General features: G+C 60.2%; 1 pseudogene across 1 annotated transcript in view; it reads right to left on the reverse strand.

Annotated features, from left to right (window-relative positions):
- Window positions 1–403: 403 nt before the first annotated feature.
- LOC144603231 (class I histocompatibility antigen, F10 alpha chain-like) overlaps window positions 404–6,300 on the reverse strand; it is a 1,654,937-nt pseudogene continuing 1,649,040 nt past the window's right edge. The window contains exons 7-8 of the transcript XR_013548566.1: window positions 1,393–1,440; window positions 404–724 (exon numbers count right to left, since the gene is read on the reverse strand). The product of XR_013548566.1 is annotated as a class I histocompatibility antigen, F10 alpha chain-like (transcript). The remainder of the gene's footprint in view (window positions 725–1,392; window positions 1,441–6,300) is intronic.

A 6,300-nucleotide genomic window follows, 5' to 3' on the forward strand; every position in this document is an offset into this window, starting at 1 on the left:
CGTGACGCCCACCCTCTCAATGCCCGTGACCCCGACCTTTTCAATGCCCTTGACCCCCCACCCTCTCAATGCCCGTCACCCCCACCCAAAGCCCTTGATGCCCCCCACTCCCCCAAGGCCAGTGACCCCCACCCTCCCAATGCCCGTGACCCCCTCCCCCCCCATCACCACCACAAGCAGCCACGGTCCGGCTGCTGGAGAACACACTGGACTTTATTGAACATTTATGTCGCGACAGTGAAGCAGACCACGCCCCCCCAGCAAAGAATCACATTCCCTGATCACTCCCCCAGCAATGAATCACCTTCCCTGATCACCCCCCCCCCTCACAGTCCACGGGTGATGTTGTCACCTCAACGCCAGGAACCCCTCCCTCCCACTCCGCCCCCCGACCGGCTCCGGCCTCGGGTCAACCAGCGCTGCAACGCTCCAGCTGTGATTGCCACCAGATGTTGATCGGGACTGTTCCCCACTGAACCCCGTCATTGCAGGAACATTATGGGAAGCAGCAGCCCCTCCCCCCCCAGTGCAGTCAGTAAATGAGCAGCGACCCAGAGAGACAAGCGCAAAGTCCAAATCACCAAACCAGCTGTGGATGCGCTCATTGCTCACCCATCACCCCACGATTACAGTCCCCCCCCCCCCCGCCCCCCAAAGCAGAAACCCCGCAAACTTGTCCCGCTCTCCACCGACGCTCCTGGACCGGCGGCGGGACACGGCGGCCCTGGGGGGGGAGAGAGAGAGTTGGTCACAGAGCGGCGCCAGCCCACCCGTGTAGCAGTAGTACCGACCCCCGCCCCCCACCGGGAATAAACACCCACTCCCCCAGCACCACAGGACAGCCCAGCACAACAACAGGCCCTTCGGCCCACAATGTCTGTGCCGACCGTGCCGCCAAGACCAACTATCTCCCGCGCGTCACCCCCCCCCCCCCCGCTCCCGCATCTCCATACGTCCAATCCAAAAGCCTCTCTAATGCCACTGTCGTGTCTGTGTCGCCCCCCACCCCTCAATTATCAGCAATAAACCCACCCCCACCCCGGGAATAACTGCCCCCCGGAAACACCCACCCCCTCAATTATCAGCAATAAACCCACCCCCACACACACACACCGAAACAACCCCCCCCCCAACACACAAACCGCAGCCCCTCCCCCCACGGATTTATCTCCACCCTCGCAACTTGGAATCAACATTCACCACCCCCCCCCGCCGGGAATAACCCCCCCTCCCCCACCGGTGATAATCCCCCAATGGGAATTAAACTCACTGCCCCCCCGTCCATCAGAATAATCCCCCGCACAGTGGAATTAACACACCCCCCCTCCTGTCCCCGGTGTGGGGTGTGGGGAGTGGGGGTGCGGGTGGGTGGGGCGCCGGCTCGGTTCCTACCTCAGGCTGGAGCAGAGGATGTTGATGAGTTTTCCCGGAGCTCCGAGGCTGCGGAGGGAAGGAGCGGCGTTACACGTCTACTGGCAACGCCGTGGGCTGCAGCGAGGCGCGGAGGGCCGGACACGCGCACACGGCCACATGCGCGCACACGGCCACAGGCGCGTACACGCGAGCACGGGCACGCGCACAGAGGTACGGGGACTCGCGCGGGCACGGGCCCCGGGGGCGGTAATGGGGACGCGCACAGACGGGCACAAATACGCAGAAACGTGCACAGATACGCAGGGTCACACGGGCGCGCGCAGTGACATACGGACAATAGATGCAGGAGGAGGCCATTCGGCCCTTCGAGCCAGCACCGCCATTCAATGTGATCATGGCTGATCACTCTCAATCAGTACCCGTTCCTGCCCTCTCCCCATACCACCTGACTCCGCTATCCTTAAGAGCTCTATCCAGCTCTCTCTTGAATGCATTCAGAGAATTGGCCTCCACTGCCTTCTGAGGCAGAGAATTCCACATATTCACAACTCTCTGACTGAAAACGTTTTTCCTCATCTCAGTTCTAAATTGGCCTACCCATTATTCTTAAACTGTGGCCCCTTGTTCTGGACTCCCCCAACATTGGGAACATGTTTCCTGCCTCTAACGTGTCTGACCCCTGAATAATCTTATACGTTCGATAAGATCCCCTCTCATCCTTCTAAATTCCAGTGTATACAAGCCTAGTCGCTCCAGACTTTCAACATATGATAGTCCCGCCATTCCGGGAATTAACCTAGTAAACCTACGCTGCACGCCCTTAATAGCAAGAATATCCTTCCTCAAATTTGGAGACCAAAACTGCACACAGTACTCCAAGTGCGGCCTCACTAGGGTCCTGTACAACTGCGGAAGGACCTCTTTGCTCCTATACTCAATTCCTCTTGTTATGAAGGCCAACATTCCATTCGCTTTTCTTCACTGCTGCTGTACCTGCATGCTTCCTTTCAGTGACTGATGCACTAGGACACCCAGATCTCGTGTATGTCCCCTGTTCCTAACTTGACACCATTCAGATAATACTCTGCCTTCCTATTCTTACCACCAAAGTGGATAACCCACACTTATCCACATTAAACTGCCTCTGCCATGCATCCGCCCACTCACACAACCTGTCCAGTCACCCTACAACCTCATAGCATCTTCCTCACAGTTCACACTACCACCCAGCTTTGTATCATCAGTCGATAATTTCCCGTTTTCTCTCTCCCTCCTTTCTTAAAAAGTGGGACAACATTAGCTACCCTCCAATCCACAGAATTGATCTGAATCTATAGAAACATTGGAAAATGATCACCAATGCGTCCACAATTTCTAGTGCCACCTCCTTAAGTACCCTGGGATGCAGACCATCAGGCCCTGGGGATTTATCAGCCTTCAGTCCCATCAGTCTACCCAACACTATTTCCTGCCTAATGTGGATTTCCTTCAGTTCCTCCGTCACCCCTAGGTTCTCTGGCCACTAGAACATCTGGGAGATTGCTTGTCTCTTCGTTAGTGAAACAGATCCAAAGTACCGGTTCAACTCGTCTGCCATTTCCCTTGTTCCCCATAATAAATTCCCCTGCTTCTGTCCTTCAAGGGACCCACATTTGCCTTGACTATTATTTTCCTCCTCTTACATACCTAAAAAAAGCTTTACTATCCTCCTTTATATATCGGCTAGTTTACGGGACAGGCGGGCGCGCACACGGCCACATGCGCGTACACGCGAGCACGGGCACGCGCAACAGACGTACGGGGACGCGCACAGACGGCCACAGCGCAGAAACGTGCACAGATACGCAGGACACTCGGGCGCGCGCAGGTCCTTCTACAGTTGTCCTTCTACAGTTGTTCCGGCCCTGGTTGAGACCGCACCTGGAGTACTGTGTGCAGTTTTGGTCTCCAAATTTGAGGAAGGATATTCTTGCTATGGAGGGCGTGCAGCGTAGGTTCACTAGGTTAATTCCCGGAATGGCGGACTGTCGTATGTTGAAAGGCTGGAGCGATTGGGCTTGTATACACTGAATTTAGAAGGATGAGGGGGGATCTTATTGAAACATATAAGATCATTAGGGGATTGGACACATTAGAGGCAGTAAACATGTTCCCAATGTTGGGGGGAGTCCAGAACAAGGGGCCACAGTTTAAGAATAAGGGGTAGGCCATTTAGAACGGAGATGAGGAAGAACTTTTTCAGTCATAGAGTGGTGAAGGTGTGGAATTCTCTGCCTCAGAAGGCAGTGGAGGCCAGTTCGTTGGATGCTTTCAAGAGAGAGCTGGATAGAGCTCTTAAGGATAGCGGAGTGAGGGGGTATGGGAGAAGGCAGGAACGGGGTACTGATTGAGAGTGATCAGCCATGATCGCATTGAATGGCGGTGCTGGCTCGAAGGGCTGAATGGCCTCCTCCTGCACCTATTGTCTATTGTCTATTGTCCGGCACAGACGGGCGCGCGCAGAGACAGACGGGCGCGCGCAGAGACAGACGGGCGCGGCGCAGGGACAGGCGGGCGCGCGCACACAGACAGACACAGTAAGGATGTGTAACACTGTGGACAGGGGCGGAGCTGGGGTCTGAGGGAACTTACTCTGGGTGGGACGTTGCCGCTCTTCCCCGCTGTAAAACACACACACGGTTAGTGACGCGGCCCCGCATCAGCCTGGTCTAAACATACAGATTCAGCAGCTGCCCCGTCAGCTCCGGACACACTCACACAGCGGACACGGGCAGAGCTGTGACCGGCAAGCAAGAGTACGACAGGCCGCAGGTCAGGGCTGGGCCCGGCCCCGACACCGGGAACCCGGCTCCCCGCCAACACCTGACCACAGCACGCCCGGGGGGGGGGGGGGGGACGGACGGGGTGGGGGTGTTGTAGGAAGCGGGGAACAGCATGAGAGAGGGGGGGTAACAGTTAACGGCAGGGAGGGGAGGAGGCGGCGAGGGGGGCGGAGCGAGGCGGAGAGAGGGCAGGTGCGGGAGGGTGGGAGGAAGGGAGGAGAAGGGGGAGGGAGGAGAAGGGGGAGGGAGGAGACGGGCGAGGGACGGCGGAGAAGGGGGAGGAAGGGGGTGAGTGGGTGGGGAGGCGGGGAAAGGTGTGAGAAAGTGAGGCGGGGAAGGGATGGGGTGGGATGGGTCGGAGGCGGAAGGGAGAGACATGGGCAGGGAGGTTGGAGTGGTTGGCAGGGAGCGGGAGGGTGAGATGGAGGGGGAGGAGGGGAAGTTGGAGGTGAGGGAGGGGGAGGAGGAGATCGAGGTGGGGTCGGGGGAGGAGTGGGGGGCAGAGTGATATTTACTCGGTGTTGTTGCCGGGTCGGGCCACGGGGGTGGAGGTTGCCGGAGGGTGATGCAGTCACGGGGCGGGCGGGCGGTCACGTTGCCCCGGGCAGAGCTGCGCTTTGAGGGAGGAGGATTGGACGATAATCCCCCCTCCCCCGGGGGCTGCGATGTGTCCGATCTGCCCGAGGGGTGGGGGAGCAGAGACTCTCAGCCCAATGGATGTCCGGCCGGAGCTGCCAGGCAGAGAACTAGCGGCCCAGAGCCGGCACATGGGAGCATTGTCCATGATGGGCAGACACGGGCACGGTGGGCCGAAGGGCCTGATACTGTGTTGTCTAGAACCCACCCCCCATCCCCGCCACCACCCGCACCCTCACCCCCACACCTGATACTGTGTTGTCTGCCCCCACTCCCCCCCCCACACCCCAAAACCGCCCCGCCCCGCCACCCACACCGACTCTTGAATCTGGGGAGAGAGAACGGAACAACGTGGCTGACGGGGCGAGCGGGAGGGAGAGGGAGCGGGGAGGAGATGGGAGACGCGACGTCCTGTATCAGGAGAGGCGGGGGTCGGGGGACAGGCGGGGGGGAGAGACGGGGTTCGAGGGGAATGTAGAGGCCGGGGTCAGGGGGGGGGAGGTGGGGTTGGAGTCGTGTGGGGAGGACGTCCCCTCCACTGTCTCTGAGGGGGAGGGGAGGGGGTGCTGGGGGGGGGGGACCAGCCAGTCTCCCCCCACTCCTACCTTGTCTTCTCTTCCAGTACAGGACACCCCCCACGGACGCGCCCACCGCCAGCACCGCCGCGACAACAACGAGCGCGATGATCATCGCGGGGCTGCCCGACTCACGGACTGTCGGAGATTCAGAAACAGAGGCGGATGAGGGACAGAGACCGGGGTCCCGGCTCCCTACCCCCTCCCCTCCTCCACCACCACCCCCACCACTCACCGCCCCACCACCTCTCACACTCCGCCCTCCCCCACCCACTCTCATCCCCATTCCCGTCTCACTCACCCCCTCAACTCCTCTCTCCCACCCTTCCCCCTCTAACCAACTCTCCTTCCCCTCTCCACCAACCCCTCCCCTGTCCCCATCCCACACCCCCTCACAACCCCCCCCCCCACCTCCCGCTCTCACCCAGTCCGCTCCTCTCCCTCTCCTTCCCCTCTCCGTACCCCACCAACCCCCCTCCCTCTCCCCCCCCCCCCCCCACTGACCCAGGAAGACCTCGATGGGCTCGGACAGCCCCGGGTGCTCCACACGGCAGGAGAGCGTGCCCCGGTCCCCGGGCTCCACGTCGGCCCAGCGGCGCAGCTGGTAGGTGCCGTCGTGGTTGGGCAGCGTCCCGTGGGAGTGCGTCTCATCCAGACCAGCCCGGCCCGCACCAGGTTCACCTTGATGGAGCGCGGGAAGGAAGCCCGTGGTGAAGCACGACAGGCGGCGGCCATCGGCCGTCAGAGAGATGCTCACCTCGTGCTGGACTGTGGGGAGACAACAGAGAGCGGAGACAGTGAGGGGGAGGACAGTGAGGGGGGAGACAGTGAGGGGGAGACAGTGAGGGGGAGACAGTGAGGGGAGAGACAGTGAGGGGAGAGACAGTGAGTGG

This window comes from Rhinoraja longicauda, chromosome 19 (genome assembly GCF_053455715.1).
Source record: "Rhinoraja longicauda isolate Sanriku21f chromosome 19, sRhiLon1.1, whole genome shotgun sequence".
NCBI classification, from domain to species: Eukaryota; Metazoa; Chordata; class Chondrichthyes; order Rajiformes; family Arhynchobatidae; genus Rhinoraja; species Rhinoraja longicauda.